Source organism: Neoarius graeffei, chromosome 27, assembly GCF_027579695.1.
Source record: "Neoarius graeffei isolate fNeoGra1 chromosome 27, fNeoGra1.pri, whole genome shotgun sequence".
In the NCBI taxonomy this organism is placed as follows: domain Eukaryota; kingdom Metazoa; phylum Chordata; class Actinopteri; order Siluriformes; family Ariidae; genus Neoarius; species Neoarius graeffei.
Window position 1 is genome coordinate 15,540,052 of NC_083595.1, and position 13,106 is coordinate 15,553,157.

The following is a 13,106-nucleotide window of genomic DNA, read 5'->3' on the forward strand; positions in this document are numbered from 1 at the left end:
TTTTGCTGTCGGACACAAAATCACACATCATCAAAGATAATCTTTGGGGACTGAAATAATGCCAGCTAAGGTTGTTCAGCTGGTTCTACTTGCCGTTTATCGCTTTCGTTTTTGAAATGATTCATGGTGTTTTCTCCAGTAAACACCAGTCTTCTCCTTGCTGCTACAGTAGTTCTGCAGGCCCAAAACACACTGCTTTGCTTCAGCTGTTTGCATGTCTAACAGTTGCCATTGATGCACCCTGTTGTTCACCAATTGTGTGCATTCTTCTTAAAGTTAGTAAAAAAAACTATTGCAGAAAACAGTTTTAAGTTGTCGTATTTATTATTTTCTTTGCCATGGTACAGTCTTAATTTTTCCATTTAGAGGTCTTGAAAAGGTCTTAAAAGTCTTTAAATTTGTACTTGAAAAATGTGCAGATACCCTGGTGATGCATGTGATTAGCATGTGACAATCACTCATAACTTGCGTGTGACGCAAGCCAGGAGTGGGTATAAAACCAGCATGTCTGCAGCATTTTGCATCTGTCTTTCGGCTGAAGAACATTGGATATTTTGTGGGAAAAATTTAAAAAATTTCAGTTTAAAGTTTAGAAAATGAGACCCAAGAAGAAGTGAGCAAAAGTGAAGTAACCCAGCCTGAAACAGCAGAGGAGGAGGAGGAGGAAGCATTTGATGATGATGGTAGCAGCACCGGCGAGCCCTGCACGGACAGGGAGAAGTGTGCCTTCAAGCCAGCAGACGGCACAGCACCCCACCAGAGGGATTTTCACAGGTAAATACGCATGCTTTAAACATTCATTTCAGTATCTATATGCTTATGTAATTAATATTATATACCGTGTGCTGCTTTTCATGTATGTTTCAGCTAACGACGCCCAGAACTGAGGACATTGCAATCCCATCATCGCTGTCAGGCCATTGTGCCATGCTCAGTGATAAGGACAAGGACATCCCGACACCCCGTCCCACCACTCAGCAGGAGTAGGAGCAGGACAGTAGCTCAGAGTCAGTGCCCAAACTATTGGGCTATTTTTAGTTGGGATTTTTTTACAGTGTAATAAAATGCATTATTCCCTTTTACTCATGTTTTATTATTTGACGTTTGCATGGTAAATTAACATATACTCAAATAAAAACAGCAATGAGGTGGTCTTCTTCCTTTCTACAATGCTACACACTAAATGATCGGTTCCTTGGTTCCTCCCCAATATATATACCCAGAGTCCTGCCCCTCATGTCGCATGCAGGTCGCGTGCGCTGCGTGCGGGTCGTGAGCGCTGCGTGCACACCACACATAGGGGTAGAAAGTGAGATGTACTTCTGTCTTGTGCGCCGCACAAATAGCAAGTGTGAAGTACTTGTGTAGTATTTCAGAGGCACGTCACTCATACAATAACCGTGCGCCACTCATGAGTCTTACTGTCATCGCAAAGCCCCTACTAGCCGCGCTGCTGACTTGGTTCAGGCGTACAAAAGGAGTACGGGTCCCGTACATAGTATGCGTTCTTGATTTGTTGCAAGACCTGTAGAATTTGCATGTGCTGGACCAAAAATCTCCACGGGCAGTCTGCGACCTTCTGTGGCGCTGAACACACACACAAGTGTCGCGCAAGTCTCAAGCACGGTTTTGCCAATTTTTTTTTTACCATAGACCGCCCATACGGCTTTACACCTGCGCAAATAAAGTTCTTTCAGACACAGTAATCTCAGCTCCACATCCACGACCTGGACATACATGTCAAGTTATACGGTTTCCCCATATTTTGTACGGGAAAATGCAATTTTTTGGCTAATACGGGAAAATGACGTTTTGTATCAGGTATTTTTTCTGTTACTCTGAGAATTTTCTTAGCATCCACCATTTATTTTTTCAAACACGCATGCCCAGTGAAACGGAAATATTTTCAATTTATGTGGTTTTCTAGTTGCACATGGTTTTCTCGGTCATTTGTAGTTGAGCAGTCCTTGTGTGCACATCAAATTTGACAAGCTTTATCTTTTAAAAATGCCATCTGGAAACTCAATGGCAAAGAGAAAACGTGCTGGAACTGGAAAACATCTGAAGGGATGGGAAACTCTGGATGGAGAGTACAAAGGATGGATCCAGGCGTCTTCGAATGGCCCCCAATATTTGTTCTGTGTTCCGTGCAGAAAGCACATTAAAGTGGCAGTTTCAGGTTTTTATGACCTGAAATTGTATTTCCAAACCAAGGCACATAAAGACTGCGTCGATAAATGCAGGACCTTCAATTCTATGGAGCAGCATTTTGGTGCAAGTACATTGGCTCAGACTGCCCAGACTTCTGTGACGGCTGCAGAAGTTACAGTGGGGCAAAAAAGTATTTAGTCAGTCACCAATTGTGCAAGTTCTCCCACTTAAAAAGATGAGAGAGGCCTGTAATTTTCATCATAGGTATACCTCAACTATGAGAGACAAAATGAGAAAAAAAATCCAGAAAATCACATTGTCTGATTTTTAAAGAATTTATTTGCAAATTATGGTGGAAAATAAGTATTTGGTCAATAACAAAAGTTCATCTCAATACTTTGTTATATACCCTTTGTTGGCAATGACAGAGGTCAAACGTTTTCTGTAAGTCTTCGTAAGGTTTTCACACACTGTTGCTGGTATTTTGGCCCATTCCTCCATGCAGATCTCCTCTAGAGCCGTGATGTTTTGGGGCTGTCGCTGGGCAACACGGACTTTCAACTCCCTCCAAAGATTTTCTATGGGGTTGAGATCTGGAGACTGGCTAGGCCACTCCAGGACCTTGAAATGCTTCTTACGAAGCCACTCCTTCGTTTGCCAGGCGGTGTGTTTGGGATCATTGTTATGCTGAAAGACCCAGCCACGTTTCATCTTCAATGCCCTTGCTGATGGAAGGAGGTTTTCACTCAAAATCTCACGATACGTGGCCCCATTCATTTAGTTTACACGGATCAGTCGTCCTGGTCCCTTTGCAGAAAAACAGCCCCAAAGCATGATGTTTCCACCCCCATGCTTCACAGTAGGTATGGTGTTCTTTGGATGCAACTCAGCATTCTTTCTCCTCCAAACACGACAAGTTGAGTTTTTACCAAAAAGTTCTATTTTGGTTTCATCTGACCATATGACATTCTCCCAATCCTCTTCTGGATCATCTAAATGCTCTCTAGCAAACTTCAGACGGGCCTGGACACGTCTGGCACTGCAGGATTTGAGTCCCTGGTGGCGTAGTGTGTTACTGATGGTAACCTTTGTTACTTTGGTCCCAGCTCTCTGCAGGTCATTCACTAGGTCCCCCCGTGTGGTTCTGGGTTTTTTGCTCACCGTTCTTGTGATCATTTTGACCCCACGGGGTGAGATCTTGTGTGGAGCCCCAGATCGAGGGAGATTATCAGTGGTCTTGTATGTTTTCCATTTTCTAATAATTGCTCCCACAGTTGATTTCTTCACACCAAGCTGCTTACCTATTGCAGATTCAGTCTTCCCAGCCTGGTGCAGGTCTACAATTTTGTTTCTGGTGTCCTTTGACAGCTCTTTGGTCTTGGCCATAGTGGAGTTTGGAGTGTGACTGTTTGAGGTTGTGGACAGGTGTCTTTTATACTGATAACGAATTCAAACAGGTGCCATTAATACAGGTAACGAGTGGGGGACAGAGGAGCCTCTTAAAGAAGAAGTTACAGGTCTGTGAGAGCCAGAAATCTTGCTTGTTTGTAGGTGACCAAATACTTATTTTACAGAGGAATTTACCAATTAATTCATTAAAAATCCTACAATGTGATTTCCTGGATTCTTTCCCCCCATTCTGTCTCTCATAGTTGAAGTGTACCTATGATGAAAATTACAGGCCTCTCTCATCTTTTTAAGTGGGAGAACTTGCACAATTGGTGGCTGACTAAATACTTTTTTGCCCTACTGTATGTTCTGCCAATTTCTTGTGGAACACAACATTCCCCCGACTATGGCTGACCATTTTTCGCAGCTAGCGAAAAAAATGTTTCCTGATTCAAAGACTGCACAGGAAAGCATTTGTGTGTGTGTGCGTGTGGTTTTTTTTAAGTTTTTACTGTTTGCATGTAGGAAAGATTCCTCCATTATCATGATAATTTAGGGAGGCGATACTGGGAGTCGCCGTTTATACAACGGCAACTGTAGTTACCCGGCGATTTTGCTTCCCTAAACATTTTAATTTCTGATAGACAATTGGCAAAAAAGTACCAATAGATGTATATTGGGGAAAGGTCTTCAATGTAAAAAAACTGCTCTGGGTGTTGCCAGGTTTTCAATGCTGAAACAACTTTTTACTGCTTTGCTGTGCCTCCCACATAGCAACGCAGATAGTGAGAGGGCTTTTTCATTGGTTAGGAAAATTCATACTGAGTACAGAAAAAAATATGGCTGCAGACACGTGAACTGCATGTCTGCAAATTAAAATGAAGTGTGATGAGGAGCTACAACTGCTACCCAAACAGTGATATTATAGCTGTAAAATTCTGGACTACCAGCAACGTTTTTACTACGTCATAAAGTTATGTAGAGAAATTACGTACCTACCACCTTCCCACTACCTTATGGGGACCTTCCCACTATACTATGGATACTTTCACACTCATATGGGCACATTCTCACCACCTTACATTTTCACATCCTTTCTACTACCTTACAAAACCCGAGTAATATTATGCAGAAAACATGGAAGAAGCAACAATATTTTGCATAGTCAGTGCATTTATTTCAACAACAACAACAAAAAAATAGCTGCATCAGCCAGGTTAGGTCAGAAACGTGAACAATATATATAAAACCGCGTGTACTAGTACAAGTGACAAACATAACAGGTCATGTGTTGTTTCACAGGATGAAATATAAGATTAATACATGCATTACCTGAATCAAATGTAGTCATGAATATGCAAAGGAACTTAAAGTATTATTCTGCACTTTTATGATGGCTGCTGGTCAGATATTACATTACACTAAAATGGCATAAAAACCTACAGAGACTGACTGCAATATTTACACACATGCCAACCATTATTTTTGTTCTGGCTCTAGAAAATATTTAATGGTGAACCAGTATTCAATAATAGAAATTCTAGCAGTGAAAGAGCTAACAGCTGTCTCTGGTTTCCGAATCAGATGAATGGTGGGTTGGTACAGTAGTTCTCTCCTTAGTTGTTGCAGCCACAGCAGCGCGAGCCTGCAAATATAATTGTAATCAATGATAAATTGGGAATTCCTTGTTTACCATTATATGGTCAGATTAAGTGATGTATGCACAAATGAAATATTTGCAAGAGGTAAGTACCTACAGATAATTCTGCACAATTTCATCTAGGCGCATCAGAACCTTTCTCTGATAATCTGTAAAAACACACAAAAAGGGTTAGGGTGAGTGTCATGGGCCACATAAAAACGAGTGAGCATTATGCATTTATGAATTAAAAAAAAGACATACATTTAAAAAATGGTTGGATTTTATGATAAAATACCACACATAAGTAATATTATTAGTACTGGATGTCACTACACAGATATTCAGACTGACATATCACAAATGTAAGTCATTTATTCAAGTAGTGTTTCTATCTTTTCATAAAATGATCTCCAGCGCGTGCGCATCATCCCCCACAAACAACATGGCGCCGCGCGTGCTTTCCTGCGGTGGAGACTCACACACTAACATTCATTAAAATAAACATTTAACGATAACATTTGCATATATCATCAGTCTTAATCACCTTACATTCACACAGTGACAGCAATAGCAAGGGTAACATTCTTACCTTGAAAGATTCTGTCGATCAAAGCTCTCCAATTATAACCAAACACCTTCCCTTCGCACCAATAAACACAACTGGGACATGGGAAGTCACTCCAACGGGTTTTGAAAGACCGACGCGATCCAGAGCCGCAAAGCATGATGGGATAGCGGTCAGCCAGCATATGCCCTTTTCCCGCCAAGTTAACAGGGTGGAGGGGTCGGGGATTGGGTTGGATTGATAATTTCTACGAAAAGCATCGGCGAGCAGCACGAAGGCGCCCTGGGAAATGAAACTGTACATGTTCATTCAGTGAATTTGAGCATATTTTGAATAAATTTGCTTGCTTCAAACTTTCTGTTGTGTTTACTTTTTTATACCCCCCCGGTCGCTGAAGGGGGTTAAACCCCTCCCGCGGATCCGCCCCTGGGGGTCACAAACATAAACATTCTCAATCACACATCACAGGAAGAGAAACAGGCTCAAATCACGGGTCACGGAAATAATTTGTTGGCAATCACGGATCATGTGAAAGTCCTCCCCTTCAGTTAAAGTTTTGCGTGTACCAAACATGATTTTGGATAAAAAAAAGTACCACTGATAGTTATATTAGAGGGTTACAATGCAGATAAACTGATAAGACATGCCTAACTGCAAAATCATGAATCTACAAACTTTTATTTCATTGAAATGGCGCTATTTTAAAGTTAAAATGCGATCAATTCATCAATAGACCAAGATCACATTGTTAATGTTATTCATAGAGACATACAACAAAATGTACGAAAGCAAATTATTAATACATCGATCATCAAATAGAAAATACACACAACATGTAGACTACGTAGTAGGACATACGTCACTGGATGGTCACCAGATAACATGTCCGTTACGTATTACCACTATGTTGTTGTTACATATTACAACTACGTTGTCGTTAGGTATTACCACTACGTCGTCGTTACATATTGGCACAACGTTGTATTAGGACATGCCTACTACGTAACGACGACGTATTTCCCTGACACCAAACCACTACCTAACCACTACGTCGTATATACGTTGTGTCTTTGCTGGGTTGATGTGGTTCAGTCATCTTTAGTTGGATCTAACACTGCTTGTGGTGTCAACACTTTTTTCTCAAATGGAACTTTTACTAACCTTCATTAACTGTTTGACATGATTATATATAATTTATTACATGCAACCTAGGTGGCGGCATGGTGGTGTAGTGGTTAGCGCTGTCGCCTCACAGCAAGAAGGTTCTGGGTTCAAGCCCCGTGGCCGGCGAGGGCCTTTCTGTGTGGAGTTTGCATGTTCTCCCCGTGTCCGTGTGGGTTTCCTCCGGGTGCTCCAGTTTCCCCCAAAGACATGCAGGTTAGGTTAACTGGTGACTCTAAATTGACCGTGAGTGTGAATGGTTGTCTGTGTCTATGTGTCAGCCCTGTGATGACCTGTATACATTTCATATTAGCAGATGTTCTAACAGATATCAACATTTACGCACAACCTTAGGTCAGAGATAGCACAGGGCAATATGTTCTGATAGAATGTTCCAAAAGATATCAATATTATGTCTCGAGCAATGTGTCTAGCTTAGACAGAAGGTCACACAGTAACTTGGTCAAGTTACACAGGAGACAGAAGAATTCAATGCCTTCTAGCTGAAATAGTAAAATAGAACAGAACAATATTAAGAATAAATCCTTACAATTTTGTCACAAAATAAATTACTGCCTTCTTGGTCAAGAATAAATACTTACAATTATTTATCCTTACAAAGGAATAAAACCTTACAGGGTTCGAGCCCCGTGGCCGGCGAGGGCCTTTCTGTGCGGAGTTTGCATGTTCTCCCCGTGTCCGCGTGGGTTTCCTCCGGGTGCTCCGGTTTCCCCCACAGTCCAAAGACATGCAGGTTAGGTTAACTGGTGACTCTAAATTGACCGTGGGTGTGAATGTGAGTGTGAATGGTTGTCTGTGTCTATGTGTCAGCCCTGTGATGACCTAGCAACTTGTCCAGGGTGTACCCTGCCTTTCGCCCGTAGTCAGCTGGGATAGGCTCCAGCTTGCCTGCGACCCTGTAGAACAGGATAAAGCGGCTACAGATAATGAGATGAGATGAGACATGTAACCTACTATTTTAATTAACATACCTACTGTTATATTTCAAGTAATTTTCTTTGGTGGAATGTAATATTGTAGGTGATGTCAACACTTGTCAAATAGAACTTTGTGTAATTTTTATGAACTATTTAATATTAATACGTTTTATTTGCAAAATTTACATCAATAATTCTGGTATTACTGTTACAATGCATATTAAATAATTAAGTTTATAGTTCAGTCATTCTCTTTAGTAGATAATTGTTTACTTGACTGTACATATAGTCCTTTTTAATTCAGTTGTTTTCTCTGGGATCTAAAATTTCTTTTTATTCAGTACATGCTTATTTAATCCCTTTCACTTGATGCAGTTTGATAAATATACCTATTACAATAGGAGTGTATAATGTGGAATTAAACAATCAGTGCTTTGGATTATATATTAGAATTTTTCTCGTGTATAAGGGCTCATGGGTGTATGTAAAGGAAAAGTACAGATTTATTTTAGGAGTGTAATGCAATGCTGCTATCTATATCTGTATTTACTTAGTGTTCCAAATATTGATATTCAGATTTACACTGGAAGCAGGTAACCGGAACTGGGTTTTTCATCTGACTGAGAAAGCTAGATAACGTTCAATGACATCATTACGCCTGGGTATTTTGAGCCTAGCCCTGGGTATTGTCACCCTAAAAAAAAGTAAGAGATTAACAGGAAATGATGAAGAAGATGAAAACACGTGGTAAGTTATCAACTGTGGGTGTATACATAGAATGCATCAACAGTGTAACCTACTGAATTATGTTGCACAGAAACTCCTCCGTGTATCCTGGTTATGTTGAATTTACAGCAAAGGGTTTGTATGATTAGTGTGCCAGGCTAGCTCAAAAATATGAGTGGTTTCATGAATGTCAACAGCAGTGGTCAGTTTGCCCCAACTAAGTTTACTCACTGTTGTGAAAATCCAGATGAGTCACGAAATATGGATTAATGGAAAATAAAATATATAATACAAAGTATGGATCTTTTATTCATGGATATGTGATAATTTATGTGAGATATCAATAGTAAATTAATAAACATATAAATGCAGGGAAGATATTTTAATTATGAACTTCGGCAGTCCAAACATTTAATTGTTTTAGACTTCTTAATTTGTTTTATCCTTAATACATCATCTGTAAGGGTGGCACGGTGGTGTAATGGTTAGCGCTGTCACCTCACAGCAAGAAGGTCCAGGTTCGAGTCCCGTGGCCGGCGAGGGCCTTTCTGTGCGGAGTTTGCATGTTCTCCCCGTGTCCGCGTGGGTTTCCTCCGGGTGCTCCAGTTTCCCCCACTTGTCCAAAGACATGCAGGTCAGGTTAACTGGTGACTCTAAATTGACTGTAGGTGTGAGTGTGAATGGTTGTCTATGTGTCAGCCCTGTGATGACCTGGCGACTTGTCCAGGGTGTACCCCGCCTTTCGTCCGTAGTCAGCTGGGATAGGCTCCAGCTTGCCTGCGACCCTGTAGAACAGGATAAAGTGGCTAGAGATAATGAGATGAGATGAGATGAGAGACATCATCTGTATGAAATCCATAACCAATCCATAATATACTGAAACGTCCGTGACCAATCCATAAATTACTAGCATCCATGATGCAGCCGTATTAAAATTCGTAACCACTCTGTATTTTGAGTCCTTTTTTATTATAATTTACCGGTGACCATCTGCTACCCAATCCCTACTTTCTACATCAGTCTTTGGGTGAAATAAGTAAACTTCACGCCTACTGGCAAAAATGCCATTTCAGAATTATGTTCTCTATGCATTATTAGATGTTCCACATATCATCAAAAGACTCGTCTGCCAATTAGTGAGTATTAGCTCATCTTTATGTGGTGCTTCTACCTCCATCATGTAGCTACCATTGGCAGATAACGTCACCATAGAGACAGTCCATGTCATTGTTCCATAGACTCGTAGCAATGTCCATAAAATTAACCATCCGTGATACATCATCTGTATGAAATCTGTAACCAATCTGTAATACAGTGGTGCTTGAAAGTTTGTGAACCCTTTAGAATTTTCTATGTTTCTGCATAAATATGACCTAAAACATCATCAGATTTTCACATAAGTCCTAAAAGTAGATAAAGAGAACCCAGTTAAACAAATGAGACAAAAATATTATACCTGGTCATTTATTTATTGAGGAAAATGATCCAATATTACATATCAGTGAGTGGCAAAAGTATGTGAACCTCTAGGATTAGCAGTTAATTTGAAGGTGAAATTAGAGTCGGGTGTTTTCAATCAGCAAGATGACAATCAGGAGTGAGTGGGCACCCTGTTTTATTTAAAGAACAGGGATCTATCAAAGTCTGATCTTCACAACACATGTTTGTGGAAGTGTATCATGGCACGAGCAAAGGAGATTTCTGAGAACCTCAGAAAAAGCGTTGTTGGTGCTCCTCAGGCTGGAAAAGGTTACAAAACCATCTCTAAAGAGTTTGGACTCCACCAATCCACAGTCAGACAGATTGTGTACAAATGGAGGAAATTCAAGACCATTGTTACCCTCCCCAGGAGTGGTCGACCAACAAAGATCACTCCAAGAGCAAGGCGTGTAATAGTTGGCAAGGTCACAAAGGACCCCAGGGTAACTTTTAAGCAACTGAAGACCTCTCTCACATTGGCTAATGTTAATGTTCATGAGTCCACCATCAGGAGAACACTGAACAACAATGGTGTGCATGGCAGAGTTGCAAGGAGAAAGCCACTGCTCTCCAAAAAGAACATTGCTGCTCATCTGCAGTTTGCAAAAGATCACGTGGACAAGCCAGAAGGCTGTTGGAAAAATGTTTTGTGGACGGATGAGACCAAAATAGAACTTTTTGGTTTAAATGATCAGCGTTATGTTTGGAGAAAGGAAAACACTGCATTCCAGCATAAGAACCTTATCCCATCTGTGAAACATGGTGGTGGTAGTATTATGGTTTGGGCCTGTTTTACTGCATCTGGGCCAGGACAGCTTGCCATCATTGATGGAACAATGAATTCTGAATTATACCAGCAAATTCAAAAGGAAAATGTCAGGACATCTGTCCATGAACTGAATCTCAAGAGAAGGTGGGTCATGCAGCAAGACAACGACCCTAAGCACACAAGTCATTCTACCAAAGAATGGTTAAAGAAGAATAAAGTTAATGTTTTGGAATGGCCAAGTCAAAGTCCTGACCTTAATCCAATCGAAATGTTGTGGAAGGACCTGAAACGAGCAATTCATGTGAGGAAACCCACCAACATCCCAGAGTTGAAGCTGTTCTGTACGGAGGAACGGGCTAAAATTCCTCCAAGCCGGTGTGCAGGACTGATCAACAGTTACCGCAAACGTTTAGTTGCAGTTATTGCTGCACAAGGGGGTCACACCAGATACTGAAAGCAAAGGTTCACATACTTTTGCCACTCACAGATATGTAATATTGGATCATTTTCCTCAATAAATAAATGACCAAGTATAATATTTTTGTCTCATTTGTTTAACTGGGTTCTCTTTATTTACTTTTAGGACTTGTGTGAAAATCTGATGATGTTTTAGGTCATATTTATGCAGAAATATAGAAAATTCTAAAGGGTTCACAAACTTTCAAGCACCACTGTATATTGAAACGTCCATGACCAGTCTGTAAATTACTAGCATCCATGATGCATCCATATTAAAATCCGTAACCATTCCACATTTTGTATCCTTTTTCATTATAGTTCTGTAATCTGTAGTCGATGACCTATCAGAATTTTGTCAACCACCAAGTTTACTTAACAGGTCAACAACAGTTTGTGTTCATGTAGACACCAATAGTTGCCCTGACATAATTTAATCACGTTTTAATGCTACATGTAGCTTACGCAGACCCAGCCAACCCACCATCCCATAGCCAGCCTTTGGTATATTAGTCACATATAGGGATTTTTTTCTTTTTTTTTTACCATGCAACATTAATGTCAACATAAATTTGTGTTTCCCAGACACCACAAATGAGCTGCTGCAATCAACTGAGCCTGGATGCATTGGAGAAAACAGTGTGCGTGAGAAACTTGGAAGACATATTTATATGATGGAATCAGACACAGTCTCAGCATTTAAGTCTAGGCTGAAAACATATCTGTTTAGTCAAGCCTTTTGTTAATGGTGTTTATGAGGTAAAGGAGTAGATCTGGAGGGTCCTCAGACATAGAGTGTTTTGGTAAACTGGGATGTATGGATGCTGTCAGTCCCCACTCGCTTGCTCACTCGAGTTTGTTGACGGTGCAGTGGCTGGCTGCTTTATGTCCCGGGGCTCCCTCATGCCTGTGTTACCTTCTGGCTCTCTCCTTTTAGTTATGCTGTCATAGTTAGTTGCCGGAGTCCCTGCTTGTACTCGGTGCAATATGTATACTGTTCCTACTTATTCAGGTGACATTGGGCATACCTAACCACCTGTGTTTTCTTTCTCTTCCCCCCCCCCCCCCCCCCCCCCAAATCTGTCCCTCTGAGTTACATGGAGTCAACAGGAAATCTTTTGGTGGAGACGGTGGGGACCTCGACTGGCTATCGTAGCCTGCAGGGAATCGGCCGTCAGACGTTCTGTCGCATGTCCCAGACCCGGTGAAATGTAACTGAATTGTCTTGGCCAGGCCTAAGGGTCCCATCTGCATCTCATCATTGCTGAGGAGTGTGCTCCCATCACCCAATCAAGCATCCAGCCAGAGCAGGTCATGATATATTTTTTACCATATTAACATGCCATTGTGCGTCATGCCTGATGTAAAGACTCTCGTCTCTGCGAGCCTACCACACAGATTTAATACTTGTCATTTTTAGGGCATACCTAACAACGTGTTTTCTTTCTCTCCCCCCCCATCTGTTCCTCTGAGTTATATGTTGATCCTGGGATTGAGATACTGGCCTCTTCTGCCCCTCGGACCTGCTTGATCCATCCTGGTGCCCTGTGTCTGGTCGGAGTTTTATCGCCCCACTCCTGTGAAGGATGGCCCCATGAGGACAGTTGAGGGTTATACCTGTTAAAACTGTTAATATTATAGTCAGGCTGTCTGTTGTTGCCCAAATGAGGATGGGTTCCCTTTTGAGTCTGGTTCCTCTCGAGGTTTCTTCCTCATGTCGTCTGAGGGAGTTTTTCCTTGCCCCCGTCGCCACAGGCTTGCTCATTGGGGATAGATTAGGGATAAAATTAGCTCATGTTTTAAGTCGTTCAAATTCTGTAAAGCTGCTTT